A 16,835-nucleotide genomic window follows, 5' to 3' on the forward strand; every position below is an offset into this window, starting at 1 on the left:
GGAAGAGGGAGCATCTGCCCTGGAAACCCCCCAGATCTAAGATGTACTGCAACCGTAGATTAACCACCCACCTAGCAACCAGTTCAGAGACGGACACAGCTTTTCTCAGAAGGACTGCTCTGTGCTCTGTGCTGCTCCTTGGAGAATGGCACAGAAAAGGAAAGGACTGAGTTGGCCTCAGCTTCTCAGCTTTTTCCATGTTCTCTGTCTGCTGGCATCGAAAGGAGAGAGCAAAGGTTATGGTGCTGGATGTGAAGATCCAGGGAAAAGAGGCCAACAGTTAGTGCATCCATCTCCACTCATGGGATCGGTGTATAAGTAAAAGACTGCGGAACAAATGCTGTCTTCACTGCGAATCTCATCACATAAATTCACTTTTGAAATAAAATAGGATTAAAGAAGAGACAATTTAAATTAAATTACTCCTGATGCAGGGAATGGGTCTTTTCCACCTCTGCCTACCACTTTTCTCATTCTCTTAGATCACCCCGTTCATCTCTGTGACAGGGAGAGGGAAAGGACCTGAAAAACAATTAGCTTTAAATAATTAAAAAATGATTTCATGGAAATTTTGTGTATGTATCACTGGTTTAAATTTTCTTATGTTTGCATTTTTGCACAGACCCGAACCAGCTCTAAACTGGAGAATTAAGCACTTCTTGGCCTCTTCTGCCAAAAATGTTCTTGTTTTCCAGGCTTCAGAGGTGCACAGCAGAAGTCTCAGGCTCTGGGTTTGCAATGACTGATCTGCCACTTGGAAGTACATTAGGTCATCTGAGGTTCATCTTCTGAATTTAGACAGAGCTCTAGGGACCTACAAGTTATATGTAATTGCTTTTTAATTACTGACACAGACATCTGAACTATGGGATTATTAGATACTTGTATTTAGATTTTGAAAATACTTGTTTGAAGAGCCACGTTGCTGGCAAAGTGTGTTTCATGAGCGGTTTCTGTTGCACTGGCCTGAAGATCAGGTTGTGCACAGAGCCATTGTCCACCCGTGCTTGGGTGTCCACTTCCAAATGTACTCCAGAAGGGCAGATTTTATGGAAAATAGAGGTGTCATTCAGCAGCTTGTGAATCTCTGCCTCCCCTGGCATGCCTTAAAGACATCTGAAATCAAGACCAGAGAGAGGGAGATATATTTCTCACTATTTGCTTTAGAAATTTCTTTTTTTGTGTGTGTGCGGGGTTTTTTTGTTTTTTTTTTTTTTTTTTGGTTTTTTTTTTTTTGTGTGTGTGTCTTCCAGGTCATTTCCCATGATGTTAGAGAAGCGATGGATTTGCTAGATCACAGGCTCCCACCTCCCACAATCCAGGGATTGTTTCCCATTTTTGCAGTGGTGTCGAACACTAAACAATTCCAGGTGAAGAGCCCTCAAGGGATTTACTCTGCGGCAGAACAAGCCTGTTAGGAGGGAAGCGATCCCTGATTTTCCATTTGTATCCCCCCTTTTCCTTAAATACAGTGCAGGCAGTTGATGGAAATACTCTTCTCAGCCCACCCTCAACAGTTCCCACAATCAGCACAGCATCCCCCAGTTGCTAAGGGTTTACAGGATTTCTCTAATATTAATTCATTCCATCTTCTGTGATCCTGGAGGGTTTTTGTGTAAAATCACTTACATGTTAGAGCGCTTTCCTCCACCCAAAATCTGCCATTTGATAGTCTCCTTGGGGCTCCTCAGTGCCACGCTTCTGACTGCTTCCTCTCCACCTTCTTTACAAGGCAGGAGGCAAAGTCCCTTGGCAAAGCTGCAATTAAATATTAAAAGCTGATGTGCAAATGGGGTTGCTGTGAATCGGAGAGCTGGCACTGAAGAGCAGAGGAGATAGAGCCTCCTCCCTGCTCCTGCCAGCCTGTCACCAGTTGTTGAGGTCCCATGCTTCCCCATAACAACACTGGGAAAGGTCAGATCCCAGCTGGGACACCAATAGCCATCTAGACCCAAAGCTGGATTCTGATTTAGGTGGAAATCTGCTGGAATCCGTCCCCCCACCTTGGCTCAAGTGGAGCAGAAATGACGTCCCCTGCATGGGGATATTTAAATGCATGCTTCTGGCACAGGTCACATACTCATCCTCCAAACCCGCAAGTTTTTTTCAGCTCAGCCTGTGGTCCCCTCTGCTTGTGGCTTTGCTGGGGAGGTTTTGTATAAGCTGCAGGAGACAGCATCTCCCAGGGGTGTCAGCAACTCAATTTAGGCAACATCTAAGCCTAATTAAAGCCAGATTTGGGCAAAGTTAACCTCTTAGCCCTCTCAAAAAGCATCATGGCCATGCAGAGCTGCTTTTGCACCTAACAACAACTGGGTTTCTACGAAGTTCTTTGTGGGGATTTAGTCTGTGCATGCTGGAAAGTTGACCAAGCGACAAAGCCAGTGCACGAGTAAGAGCAGATGACAGTGTGTTGCTTTATAATGAACAAGAAGGGCTGTGTTCGACATCAACAGCTGGGAAATCATTTACCCAGAAATGCCTAAGCTGAGCAAGAAACCTTTGAGATGAGGAGTGAGTGAGTTAGGGCAAAGCAGAGATCTGGATAAACAGAATGTCCCTGTTGTTATTTTATGAAATACTAACTTGCGTTTCTCTGTGTGTTCTTATTCAGCTCTTACTGAGACAAACCCTCTTCATCGAGCTTTTACTTCATCATCTAGACCAACTGAGAAACACTAATGATTTTAATTCTCTGTCCTGTGGGTACAGTGAGTCTGATTTCATATGGTAGACTCTTCTGGTGCTATCAGTCGTGTTAATTGCAGCAGCTCCTAAGAACCAGCCTAGAGCACAGTCCTGGCTTTGTGCATGCTCAGATTTGGGCCAGACTTGAACCCTTCACCCTTTTGTGCTCCCAGGGTCTCCCTGACCTGCTGGATGTTCCCCATTGAGGAAGATTCAGTTCGGGGAGGACTGTGCAGGATGCCCTGCATGGTAATGGGAAAATACCAGTGACTTCAGTACCTGCTAGTCTATCAAGAGACAAATCTGATGGAGGCTAGAAGGCTTTCAGTTGCAGGGGCAAAGCAAGGCTCTGAAACTGGGATGCATCCTTGTTAGTTATTTAATTTAGAGGAGAAGGGTTTGGCTGACAGAATGAAACAACGGAGGTTACAGTCCATCCAACAGCAAGTAATAGAGGCTGCTAAAAGCCCCGTGAATTATTCTGGGGACTATCCAGCTATCCAGCTCCTCTCTCCATTAAAAGGCTGCATGAACCAATCCTCTGCATGGCTCTAAGGCACACTCGCTAGATAAAGTGTGTTTTGAAACTGGTTTTTGTCAGCATTACAGTGCCTTAGGCTGGTTCTTCAGCTACTGTCTCTGCTAGGGGCCTTGCTCAGCTCACAGTGGTTACGGTCTTCACTATTAGTGCACCGGGTCTGCTCTGTTGGCGAGCATCTGTGGGAAGATGGGAACAAATTGTTCATGCCAAGCAGTTTCTGTGAGCTAGGAAGAAGAGGTAAGTCCCAGTCCTGAAAGAGAGAAATGGGTTATTGTTACACACGCCTGCACACTGCTGAGCTGCCCCATCTGCCCACCTCAGTCCCTGCTGTCCAGGACAAAATCCCTAAAGTCCTATTCCCCGGTTCTCCTCTTGTTGCATTGTTTGCATGCTGCTGTAAGTAGTTCTACGGGTTTGCGTAGAAAGGTGGCTGAATCAGGTTGCCTTGCCTCCAGGTACCCGTCCTGGCAGTGGGGGACTAGTTAGAAGGTGGAGGGACTGGATGTACCACTCCCCAAAACACCTTTTCTTCCCACAACCAAGGAAGGGAAATAATTTCTCTTGAAGATTCTTGGGGTTTGCGTCCTGCCTTGTGAAAAGTTGGAAGAAGTCTCTTGTAGAAACTGGGAGTTTCGATGGAATGTGATTTTTGAGCTTCAGCATTTTCCCTGGGTAGAATAGATGGGGTGAAGAGGTGCTGCAAGGGAGCTCTTTGGCTCCCAAATGCTCTTTCCAGTCACCAGCCCAAGCAACTGTTGTCCTGTTTGGGGGACAGATTTTCTTTTGGCTGCCCTGCCTCTGTTCTCCAAGGGGAGCAAACAGCAAAGCACCGACTGTGCTCCTGGAAGGGCCTTTCCAGATATCCTTAGCTCTAAATAAAATGTGGTGGCCTAGTTAGTATGCCAAGGTAGAAAGAGCAGCCAGCATGTTTCCTGCTGTTTCCTGCAGAAAGGTGGGAGCAACCACGTTACATGTGCCTCCATCCTGATGACACCTCTGTGGGGTCTTACCTTGGGAGAGAAGATAGCTGAGAGGTTTTAAGTAGCCAGGCTTCCTGCGTTCTCCTTGTTGTGATAAACAGCCAGTTCACACTCTTTTCCCTCAAGCAATGGGAATTTCCCTGCAGAAAATGAGAAGGGAGCTAGAAAGTCCTCCAGATACTTCCATGGGCTTGGGCAGCAAAGTGGCATGCTTCTCTGTTGGATCACAACTTTACCTGTTAGAGCCATCCACCCTTCCTTGTCCTGTGATTGCAACGTGGACCTTCTCCAGGGTAGGGGCTGGAGTTTTATTCCAAGCACTATGAAGCTTTATTGCCTGCCCAGGTCATCTCCTGACCACCACACTAGGAACGATAAGGTCTGCTGTTTGTTCATGTTTGCTGTGGTCAGACACCCTGTGGGGACACCAGGGGCACTTGGTTTGGCCAGCTGGGCCAGAACATCCAGGGGTATCCAGGCTGGAAGTTGCAGTTTGGTGTCTCATCCACTGCCAGGGAGCTGAGATCTCCAGCATGAACATGGGCAGGGGTGGGCAGTGCTGCCTGCATCTCCTCTGGCCAGCAGGCAGCAGGCAGGCAGCACGTGAGCCAGGCAGGGGGAGCACGGGCAGGGGACAGAGGCAGCCAGCAGGGGACTTTGAACTGGGAGCTACTAATGGTTAACACAGACAATTATTTCTAGCTGTGTCAAACTGACTGACCTAAGCCCACATGAGATTTGTGCTGACCAGACAGGGACAGCAGTTTACATAACCACCTCTATTTATTTTTTTTTCCCTTCTTTTTTTTTTTTTTTTTTTGCAGTTGTGTAATGTTTTGATAGCTCTAGTCCCACTAAAAACGTGCACGCTCCCCTTTTTTCCCCTCTATGTGCATAGCCTGTGTTGCGCTGCTGCACGCACATTAGTGCCCTGCTTGTCAGATGGCTGTGTGCGGGGATGGTGGGATGGTGCACGAGAGGCAATAAATCAATTTGGGTGTGAACAGAGATCTGCTATTTGTTACAAACAGACTGATGCATAAATGTTTGGGGTTTTTTTCAAAAAATACTGGTTGTGTTATATGTCTCCTCCAGATTTGATCCACTGTCAAGGAATTTCCAGCAAACTAGCTACAAGCAGTAGAGGAAAGAGCCAGATTTTGCACTCTCTCCATCATGTTCTCCCCATCTTTTTGGGGTAAGGAGAGCTGTTTGCCTGTGCAGCCTCAGCGTTGTGTATGTGGTTGCATAGTAAATATTTAATCCTGTAGCTGAAGGCACTGTACGGCTCCAGGGAGCTGATGCTGGCAGAGCCGATTTCCTTCCTTTGGTCTGCTGGGTAGGGCTCCGAAGGTGGGTGCCTTCGGAGAGGAAAAAATCCCTGCAGAGTCTCTGGTATTGCTTTCACTCTAGTCTCTGTCTTTTTCTTGTGTAAAGTATCTGGATCCTTGCAGTCATTTCCATAATTATTGGTTTCATGTTAAATAACCAAAAAATTATCTATCAAATGCACATGTGGAACTAATGGGGCTTATTGGAAAAGACCTGTCTTTGCATTTACAGCTGGCGCATCACTCGGTCCATTTTAATGAGCTTCTGCGGCATCGGCACATGCTGGGAAGGGAGTTCACATGTGCACTCGCCCCGGGATGCCAGTGCGCCAGGGGACCGTGGGGCTCCGATTTTCATCCCAGTGCACTGAAACACAAACAGGTTCATGGGGGCAAGCATGGGAAAACTGCTGCCAGAGGCTCTGTGGATGCACGCTCCCTTTGAATGCTCCCTGCTGCAGAATGCCAAGTCTTTTTTCTGATTTTTTTCATTCAAGGTGGAAAGCCTGGGAGACTGGCTTTTCTTGGGAGACCTCTGCAGTGGCTGAGGTTTGTGATGGCTGAAATATCATGGCAGGATGTCTGGTAACTTTGACTTCAAGAATTAGGATGGCTTCTGGCTTTCTTAAGGAAAGAAAAAGATTGAAAAGTTGAAGTTTTTCAGACTCCACAGTCTCAAGTTCAGGTGGAGGTTGAGTAGCGGAGACAGCCAACGTTGTAGGGTTCAGGGTGTAGGGACATCCAAGACCAACTCCAGCTCCCTCTTGGCCTCAGCTTTCTCAGAGACCTTGGCATGAAATGTAGCAAATCTTGGAGTTGAGTTGGGATGTCCCTCAGGACATCAGCATTGCCATAGGTTAGCTTCCCCACCACCGCAGGGTATGTGAGGGTGAAGTTCGCCCTGGAGTGTGAGAAGGTGGAACACTGGTCCCAACATACTCAAAAGGAGAGGAGGCTTCTGACAGCCTTTGTTTAGAGTTTCAGGTTCTGATTTGGCATAGCCAGTAGGACCTGATGGTGTTTGTGAGTAGAAAGTGCCCCAAACTGCTGGCCGGGGTTGACTGCCTTGTGACACACAGGGAACAGAGCTGAGGGACAGCAGTGGGGCTGTGTGTCCTGGTTTGGGGTATTGCTCAGACACAGCCCACCACCTCCCCGAGGTGCAGAGCAGTCCTTGAGTGATATCCGATGACAGCCTCCTGGTAACACATCACAGCATCCCCCTCTGCATGAAACATCCTGGGCTCATCTCCACCGCAGCCAGATGCTGCACCTAGATAGGCTCCTCTCAATGCTCACAGCTTCTTGTGGTGCATCTTAACCCCCGGGCTGTGAGCTCCCCCCTTTAGGACGTGACTCCTATTCCCAAAATCCTGCTGCTTAAAACTGCTTTGCCCTGTTCCCAGGTGGATTCTGTGCTCATCTGCAGGGTTATCTCCATCTGGGAGAATCCTGAGCTGAATCCACCCTTGCTGGACCTAGTGGTGTGACTGACTGCGCCATGGAGCTCCCATGCTGACGCTGAGGAGGGGGACCTGGGCTTGTCCCCCAGAGCAGGATACATTGCCACAGCCGTACCTGTGGAGCAATGTCCCAGCTTTCCCGAGATGCTCTAAAAAGCAAAGGACTGTCCCCAAAATCCCCCTGATTTCCTCTATGTCTTTCTATGGGTGCAAGCCACATCCCCCAGCTCTTCATTTCACCTACCACAGAAGAGAAACTGCCCATTTATGTGGCAGTGAGAAATGAATGCTGGAGTGGGATGAAAGATGGAAAGAAAACAGGAAAGCAGGAAAGCAAGCAAGGAAAAAAGACGGGACAACTAGAGGTACGTTTAATTTTGGAATATGAATAAGCCCATGCAGCTAAAAGCTGTGTGACTTTCCTCACCCTGAGTGTTCTGCTTGTCCCAAGTGCTGCCATTTCTCAAGGAAAGATGGTCTCTTCAGGCTTTACTGTATAAACCATCTTATTCTGACCATACAGGACTAAAGCATTCTTTGGGGCTGATGATGCTGTTTTGTTCACAGGCTTTTCCCTGCTGAAGAGGGTGGTTGCCTGAGATGGTTTTATGAAAATGTTCAGAGGTGGATGTTTCTTCCACCCTCTTTCCACCCAGCAAAATGCAAAACCACAGATTATTCAGGATTCAGTGTCTCATTGAAAAATATCTTTTCTTCCCCCCCCCAGGAAGCTCTGAAAATTAAAACCAGCAAAAATACATTTCTTGTGAGGAAGAAATGTTTCCTGGCTGCCTCTAAGACACCATGGGGCTCTGTGTGTGTGTGTTTGTGTGTGTGTGTGTGTGTGTGTGCAAACTACTACGGTGTGTGTGTTCTGTGCTGTTGTACTCTGTGGCCATACATCAGAGCTGGGTACAGCCATAATACAGGGCAAAACCTTCTGCTTTCCCCCCTTTTTTTAATGAGCTGGAGAATACACACTGTCCTGATTGATGCTAAAGGAAGGGGAAAAGCAAAAGGGGAAAGGCAACAGCAGCCCCTCAGCATCTCTGCTCTCTTCTCCCTGGAAAATACACCCTTGCCCACAGTTTGCACTACGTCTTGGGGCTGTTTGAAAGATGTGCAAAGGTTTGGTGACCGTTAGGGTGTCTTTTTTCTCCATGCCTGCACTAGAGGCACTTGACACTGTGAACTTTTGTACCTGAAAGTGTTGGTTCAGAGGAAAGGGACTACAGCAGAGCAGCTCTGGGGGAGCTTGTTGAACGGCGCTGCTGCCTGCCAGCACCATGCTTTGCCACAGATACGTGGGAAATCTGTTAAGATCTGTCTTGGGAATGTGAGCGAGCGTAAATCTAGGTGAAGGGGAGATGCTCTCTGTGGCGGGCTCAGCAGAATGGGCGAGGGGCCAAGAAGCAACTCAAGTCCTGCATCACTGCACTGCTGCTGAAAGCCACGCTGTATGCAAGCAGCAAGCCTGGCTTCACTCGCCCCTGGATTCTCAGCGGAGGAAAATGTGTGTTGCTCCACCGCTCTCAGCTGGGGGTCTGGCCTGTATTGTATCTGGAGCATAACGGCTGCATAAGGACCCAGGGTGCCAGGGAGGTGGTGGGGCACCTCCCCAGGGTCCAGCCCAGACGGCCCTGCTCCATCTTCAGCCTCTCTCCAGCTGGCTGGGGTGCTTGGCAGCTGTCATCGCCTCCTCTCCGTCCCTGGGCTGAGTTCCCTCCTGATGTGTGGTTAGGAGCAGGGAAGGGGGTTTGGGCCAGGAGATTGGGAATGGGATAGAATTGCATCAGTCTTGCATGTCTCAGGACTCTAAACTGCTCTTGTTAGCCTTAAAAAGAGCTTTTTTTTTTTTTTTTTTTTTTCTTTTTCCCCCCACCAGGCCTGGTTTGACCTTCAAGATCAGATACCAGAATGAACTGTAGGTTGAAAGGTGCAGATATGTGCTGGTTTATTGCAGCAGGCTGCAAGGGCTTGCAGGCTATAGGTGAACTGGCTGGGTATCAGTTCTATTGTACTCTAGTCCTGCACGTCCTCACCGAGGAGCTGTATTCCTGAGCCCTACGTATTTATCTTGAAGGTCTTTACATTGCCAGCTTGATGCAACTGTTAAGAAATAGATCTGGCTTCCTATCCGTGTGATCCTCTGGAAAGATGCAAATAAGGAGGGAACATTTGCATACCAAAGTGGGATCTGAGTGAGATCTATTTAGTAGTAGAAGTATTGTTATTATTAACAGTGGTGTGCTTCTGCTAGTCCCTGAAAGGCAGAAAAGGTAAAAACAAGAGATCTTGTCCAGCCTTTCTTTTCCTGTAAAGAGAAATATTTGTGCAGCCTGAAACCTCTCAGTTCATGGTGCCACCATTGACTCAAAGTACAGAAAGTGATCTCTGGCCATGAGAAATGGTGTATTAAAGGATTCAGAGGCTGCCTGTATGCATCCCACAGCTGTCAAACGCACGGAGCCCTGGGGACGTCCCCACCAGGAGAGAGGTCACCTGTCTGTAGCAACAGGGGGACATATGGAAGAGTGTGTCGGCAGGGGCAGTACAGCATGTACCCTCAGGAGCTTAAGGTGTCTCTGACAAGACAAAACCCTGTTGGAATTGCAGGATGTTGATGGAGAGGAGTCAGCGAGCCCAGATCTCACATCGTGCTGGAGAGGAGAGGTAGGTTTTGTGATGCTGCTGCCTGCTCAACCAGATACTTTTGCTGTCTGTACGGCAAACTCAGGATTACCCATGGACAGATGCTGTGTGAATAAACCCTCAGCTGCAGAGGCTCAACCCCCTGCTGTGGTCTTCCCTCTCCTTGCTTGTGACCTCTTTGCATTTCTGAGTTTCATTTCTTTGTTTATAACTCTGTTCTCTGTCTCATCTTCACATCTTCAAAGGTAAATACTCTAAAAATAGTATTTGTCATGTATTTTCCATAATCAGTATTTTTCCTCCATATAGGTTGTTGTAATCCCTTTACCCTGAAGGACTGAGGTTCACTGCTCCCCTGACTTCAGAGGGTCTTCTGTGAGATGGCCAAGGGTACCCCACACATGCGCTGGGGGAGTTTGTCCACCCAAAGAAGTCAGCCCATTGAAGATGGTGGGGTTTGGGGGCTGTTGAATTATTATTTCCAGATATGTCTATTCCAGAGAGATGTATTCCTGTGGGGATCGTCCTGGAGCACCTGCTCAGAGTCTGCTGCTGCCTGTGCATGGAGATCTGCATCCACCACCAGCTGTCCCTGGTGCACCTCACCCACAGCTGAGTGAGCAAAGGGGACAGACCCTGAGAGATGACATCTCTGTTGTGGCTCAAGGGTCCTGCTTGCAAAGGTCTGTGTGTCCGGGAATGAGGCCCCTTGGTCCCAGCCCTTATCCATGGATGAGTCCCATCAGTACCATACACATCCCTACTGTCCTCATCCTCAGCGGAGCACTATGCCAAATAGAAGGAAAACATCTGGGCAGTGGGAAGCACTGAAGCACCTTGGCTTGTTCAGGGAGTAAGAGCTCTCTTGGAAGATGTCTTAAGCCAGTCTCTCAACCACATTCCATTCTGGAAAAGATTCAGAGGGCAAAAGTATGCATTTTAATTTTTTTAAACTTCCAGTTAATTTTAACTTTCTGTGCAGTTTTTTTTTCCCAAATCCCTTCACTACTCTCCTCCATCTGGCATTCTCCTCCCCACAGCTCTGCCTGAGGACACCTGGGTGAAGCGTGGTGGGCTCTGGGCTGGCTTTCCTGATGGTAGGAAGCACCAGTTTCCCTGCTACCTCTGCATGGTCTTTCCCACTGCATTTACAGCAAGAGATGGAGCTTCTCCCAGGACTACGGTGTCACATGCAACTCCCTGTTCCATCTTCTGCCCTTTAGGCTGCGATGGTGTTCCCGACTTGTGCAAAAGGTCTGAAGGGGAGGATGCACCCAGCTCTTTTCAGAGAAGAAACCCACTTGGCCTGCTCCGAGGACACAAGAGGGCGCTTCCACCTTACTTTTGGGGAGCATTTCCTAATTCCAGGCATTTCTCTCCTCTTCACCCCATCAGCTGCAGAAGGTTGAGTGAAGGTCTGGAAAGCAGGGAACTTGTCTCCATATGTGTTTGCAAGGGGGTCGGCCCAAGGGAGCTTCATCCTTTCGAGATTTCCAGAGCCTCCCACGGAGTAATTAAATCTTATTTACTACGCGTACAACATAGGGGGTGTCTCCACTTCAGGATCTGGTAGATTTTTGGAGGGTATCTCAAAGGACCTTGGCTTTGAGATATGCTGTTGGCTTTGATCATTCACTGTGAGAAACACAGACATGCCAAAATGGCATTGCTGGCATCTTCTCTAACTATAACAGAACTCATGGATCCAGGGGCAATTTGGTTTAAAAACAGGAGGTGGGAGCCTGTGAAGGGAGAAGGGAACAGGATTTGTACTCGCTGCCCCAGTAGGTGCAGCAGCAGAGGGGGTGCAGGGAGCACATCAAATATCTGGTCTCCCCACCACCAAGGAGGAGGCAGAAAAGGTAAGAAAGCTGCCAGAGGTTGGGAAACCACCCTGTCTGTGTCCATGTAATAAAGGTAATTTCCTCCCCAGCGTTCTTTTCATCAGAAGGTTGTTACCTGCTGTTTGCTGTACCCCAGCCATGCCCTGGAGATGGAGACCACAAAACCCTTGACCTCCAGGCTGACCTGCAGTGCACAGAAACATCATGACACCGGCAGTAAAAGGTACTTTTAATTCACTGCTATAGCCAAGTGCTCCATACGTGGTGTCTGAACAACAGCCTGGGTGTCCAAGCTGCACAGCAGTGATAGCATACAGGCAGTCTTGATATTCCCTTCCCTTGTTGGCTCACTCTTGGGACCTGGATGTAGCCTGCTGTGTCAGAGTCTGCTTTCCTTCCTCCATTCCCTTTAAGGGGTGCTGTAAGACTGTTCCCAGACAGGTGGTCCCCAGAGGAGCACAGTTAAGGGACATCCGTGCCATGGGAACATGTTTTGTCTCTCGTTGCAGCTATGAGAGTACTGCAGGGAGTACTGCAGCTGCACCTAATTACCTACTCATAAATAGAACCCAATTAACCAGCACCCAGCTTTTCCTGTGCATCTTTGTCCCATCACCTCTGTTTCAACATGGGGAAAGCAGTTTTTCATTCATGTGGGATGCTTTTGCCACAGATGTGGTAGAAAGGGGCAAAATGTTTATAGCAAGAGCAGGGCTGACCTGGAGAAAGGCACAGAGTATGCTGCCAGCAATGTCTCCTCATACAATCTTCAGGAGAAAATCAAAGCACTGGGGTATTTTTCATCATGACAGGAGGGCTTTAGGTTTTCCTAGGGCTGTGTAGTCTCTAGGATGCAGAGATAGTGTTTTTTTTTTTGTGAGTGCTGGGTGACATTGGATGGGTTACTGCCTGGTATTTTTTTTTTTTTTTTAAAGGACTATTGAATCAAGATGTTTTTAAAATGCCTGTCTTGCAGAAAGTGCTGTACGGGAGGAAAGGTCTTTCCTGAAAATCAGACCATTTTCTGGTGTGTAAAGCTGTGTTCTGGAACAGGATGCTCCTCAAATGCTAGTTGCATGTTAAAGGACTTTTTTTTAAAGTGTTTTAAAGTATAGTTTTAAAGAAGCAACAAAAGCCATCGGGGGAGAAAGAAACTAGAGGTGCTTGGCATCTTTGAAAATCAGAGTGCCTCTGTTCAGGTCCTTAAATATGGAGCTTGACGCTGAAAGGCTCTGATTTCCAGAGCATCCATAACTTCTTGGGTCTGGAGTTGGTGAGTGGGCTTGTGAGCAGCACTGCCAGGCTCTGAAACTGTGTGCTTCCATTTTGGCTAGCTACAAGTGATTTACATAGATCATTCTTCTCCACTGTCTCATCCCAGGTCAAATCCAAATGTTCATCAGAAGAAAGAAATTTGGGGCAATCAGGATGAGGTTGTGCCTGCCTCCTCCTTCCCATTCTTCAGTCCCAGCCCAACCTTGGCAACCTCTGATCCTAGCCTGGTCCTTGGGCCTGAAGCATCCTCTGACAGGGCTAGAGGTGGGATGCAGGAAGGAAGCCTAAGGTGTCTTCAAGCTCAGCTTGTTGTCCTGGTGCCTAATGGGCTCCTCCCTGCACCATCACCTTGGGGATTTTGGCTGCAGAGCCAAGGCCAAGGTAGCAGGAGGGCAGAGCAGGACTTCGTGTGTCCTGGTAAGACCCTTTTTTGTGACCAGCAGGTCATAACCAAGCACATTTGCATTACCAGCATGTACCTTGACACTGTTCTGGTCCGGGGTGGTGTGACCCAAGGCAATGCTTGGGGCTGATTTGGATGTGGCCACACCGCTCTGGGTTTCACTAGATGGGTGCAATACATGCCACGTCTTCAGGGCTATGGGATGACTTTTGCATAGCCCAGAGGCCTCTCAGACTTGGGGATTACACTTTTAAACATGCTCTAGTTCTCCTTCATGTGCATGCAAGGGTCCTGCAAAAATTAAACCCATCTGTTGAACATCTGTAGGACATCTACGTGGAAGAAATCAATGTGGTTAAGAACTTTATCATTAAGCAAACAATGCCAGGGCAACTTTTCAGACGGGTCATGCTCTTGTGCAGGAGATGGCACAAGTATTGGTATTTAGAACTCCAAAACGACATTAATTTCTCCATCAGCAGAGAAATATAGCAACATCTCCCTCTTTATAGCCCTAATGTCGGCAGGATCTTCCCAATGGTCTTGTTGCTTTTTCCCTGAAGAGCCTGTCTTAACCCTCCTTTCTTCTAAGCCCTGAGTTTAAAACCTTGACCTTCATATCAGGTAAGAAGATGCTGGAGAATTTCATCAGGTGAACACACACTTATTTGTCTTATTTAGCAGGACCGGTTTTCTTCTGGGTCCTTTGGGGGTCTACATGCCTTATTTTAGTTCCTTGTCCAGGACTTGGACTTGCAGCATTTTCTTACTGTTGTTTTCACATTTGCAAATTGCCTTTTCCCACTGGGCTCCAGACTTACACGGGAAAACATCCCAGATCAGTTACCATAAACCCATAAGCAGCATTGCTTAATGCGATCCCTTTTGCAATGTTTCCACCCGTATCTGTTTATCCCCCTTGCCTGCCTTTTCACAGCGGGGCGGAGGCATTTTGCTCCGCAGCTCTTGGCAGCTATGACCTCTGCATTCACAGGGACACGCTGGCCAGGCTCGGCTGAGCGCAGATGTGAGGATGCACTGCAGATATTCTCCACTCTTTCTTGGCCTTATAAGGGAACGTCGCCCTTCCTAATGCTGGGGAACAGGGGCTGGATGAATAACTTGGAGGATTAAGAATGAAATCTGGAGCCTTTCCCCTCTCCTGCTCGCAGGCTCGTGGGCTCGGAAGGATTGTTACCATCTGAAGGCTGGTGAAATGGGTTGGCTCCTCTCTGAGCAGATCCCCATGCTCGTTCCGGTGGTTTGTTGGCAAGTCTGAATGGGTCTGGAGATTCAGCCTGGATGGAGTCCTCCAAACCAAGGCTGGAGAATGCTTAGACAGCCTGCACACAGAATCTGCAGTCACTCACTGCATCCCCACGCCGTGGCTAGACAGGGCACTTGAGTCTTCAGGGCTGAAGTCTATCTGGCTCTTCACAGTCACTTAAGCAGTGTTTTCAAGCAGCAGCTGCCAGCGCACCCTCTTCTGCTGCTTTGTATGCCAAGGAAGAGAAGACCACCCCTTGTCTGCAAGGGACATGAGTTCAGCATCTACTAACTATTCCCAGATGCCACTCTCAGCCAGGGAAGCCTCGTGGTTGTAAGGGGAAATGTGAGGAAGGTGGTCCTGTAGTCCTACCTCCGCCCTGGGAATCCTTGCATGAAGGGGTGGTGATCTGTCCAAGAGGGAGAAGCTGGGAGATAATTTTAACAGCATTTTGGAAGTGAATGAGGTGCAGGCAAGGTGGCCCAAGTGGCCCAAAGGGAGCAGAGCTCTTTGGCACAGTGTTGGGATGGCTCCTTGAAAAGAACTCTGAGGTGGCCCGTGACAAGTGCTCAGCTATGAACTGCCCAAGGCACCTCAAGTCAAGCCACTATGACCCAGATTTATCTCTGAGGTTGGCCACGGTGCCTGGTGCTGTTTCCTGGTTGAAGCTGGGCCACCCTCCTCCGGCTGTATCTTCTGTCCTGCTTGCTCCCCAGCCTTCTCTCCTTTGTCCTGTCAGCTCCCCCCTGCTGGGAGCTGAACCTCTTTCCAGATGCCTGGCTGGTCTCCCAGAAGCAGCACAGCACCATTGTAATGTGTAATTAGGCTGGAATTCTCCTCTAACCCCCTCTTTTATTTAAATTACACCAATTGTTGAGTATGCAAGAGGTTATAAACCCAAGCAGAACAGGGTCCTCAGACTGTCCCTTCTTTCCCCAAGATGTAGCCTTTTAGAGTTTTACCTGACAACACAGGAAAAATATCAACAGTAATAATGCCTAGCACTGAAAGAGGACATGTCTTGGAAAATCAGAGTAGTGCAGTCTTCATCTTATGAATGAGATGGGGCAGAAGAAGTGTTGGGTGAGTTTACCAAGGCTACCTGGCACAGTAACACTGAAGAGGGATAAACAGTGCTTCCAAGGCCAGTTCTAATCCTCCTTCCACTGGCCAACACTGAAATAACTCCAAGATGTGATCAGGGCCACATCTTTCATGGGCAGTTATTTAGAAACCGACTGCAGCCAGTCATCAAAATAATACTAAATGCAGTACAGTAGTACCAACCTGGATCTTCTCTTTAGTGGCTGAAGACCAAGGAAAGCACTGAAGCCTTTTCAGAAGCCCAGCTCAGAGACACCCTGCTGAATGGACACTTTGGAGATGACTGCCTCTGATAACCTCTTCCACCAGCTGGGCAATGGCAACTGTGTCTTCAAGGCTGGTTACTACAGTCACCCCTTCTGAAGACAGAAACTCCTTGACTTCATTGGAGGGTTTGACCTAATGTAGGAGATCCCATCAAGGAGCTCAGGACACTTCTAATGTTCCAAAGGAAAAACTTTGGTATCCGGTCTGCATGGCTTAACTCTTACAGGGCAATTTCTTTGCCATTGCAAGGGCTCAGGGCTGCATCCACAGTGGGATATCTGAGTGCAGGTTCATGAACTCCAGTTGCTGAAGTGACCCTGGGCAGGCAAAAATACCATGAAGACAGAAATTGCATTTGCAAGGTGTTAAGAAGGCAAGCGGCATTTCTAGGGATTTCCCACTTTGGCTGCAGCCTTTAAATGTGTATAAACACATGGGAAAAATACAGGTATAGGTAAAGGTGCTTGGAAATTGCCAGGTCTCCCTTATTCCCATCTGCTTTGGGTTGTCCCTGTCCTCTGCATCAACCCAAACCACCTCCCGCACCCCCCCCCGCCCCCCCCCCCCCCCCCCCCCCCCCCAAATCAGACTAGGTGGTTTAAACATCAGAGCAGCTCAACAACTGTCTGACATTGTTAGACTCCATCATGCTCCTTGTCAGTGTTGATCTCATCTACGTTAGCAGGAAGGCAAGTCACTGTGAAGATAAAGCCAAAGTGCTAAAGGGTAACAGCCGTGTGACTTGTTTCCCCATGTAGCAGTTTCTGTAGCAGTGACAGCTTTTGGATTACAGGTCCAACTCAATGTCTGTCAAAGGGATGCAGTTCTCCAGGATTGGCTGCTACAGAGCACAGCTGAGACCAGCCTGAGTGCCTGAGCCAATCCCTGTTTTAGATGTTCACCCATCTTGGCACCCTAAGCAGACTGGTGTTCTCCAAGGAGGTGTCTGTCACACCAGTGGGGACTATTTGAGGACTTGAGGTGCTGTAACCCCTTCTTGGTGCCTGCTAACAATTCCAT

The 16,835-nt window shown here is 48.3% G+C and overlaps 1 long non-coding RNA gene across 1 annotated transcript; it reads left to right on the top strand.

The window, feature by feature from the left end:
- The first annotated feature begins 205 nt into the window (after positions 1-205).
- On the top strand, positions 206-16,375 carry LOC308062090. Its single transcript, XR_013927467.1, has 2 exons — positions 206-15,527; positions 15,594-16,375. It is a non-coding gene; the product is annotated as an uncharacterized lncRNA (long non-coding RNA).
- Positions 16,376-16,835: the final 460 nt, after the last annotated feature.

Source organism: Falco punctatus (genome assembly GCF_963210335.1).
Source record: "Falco punctatus genome assembly, chromosome: 4".
Lineage (NCBI taxonomy): Eukaryota > Metazoa > Chordata > Aves > Falconiformes > Falconidae > Falco > Falco punctatus.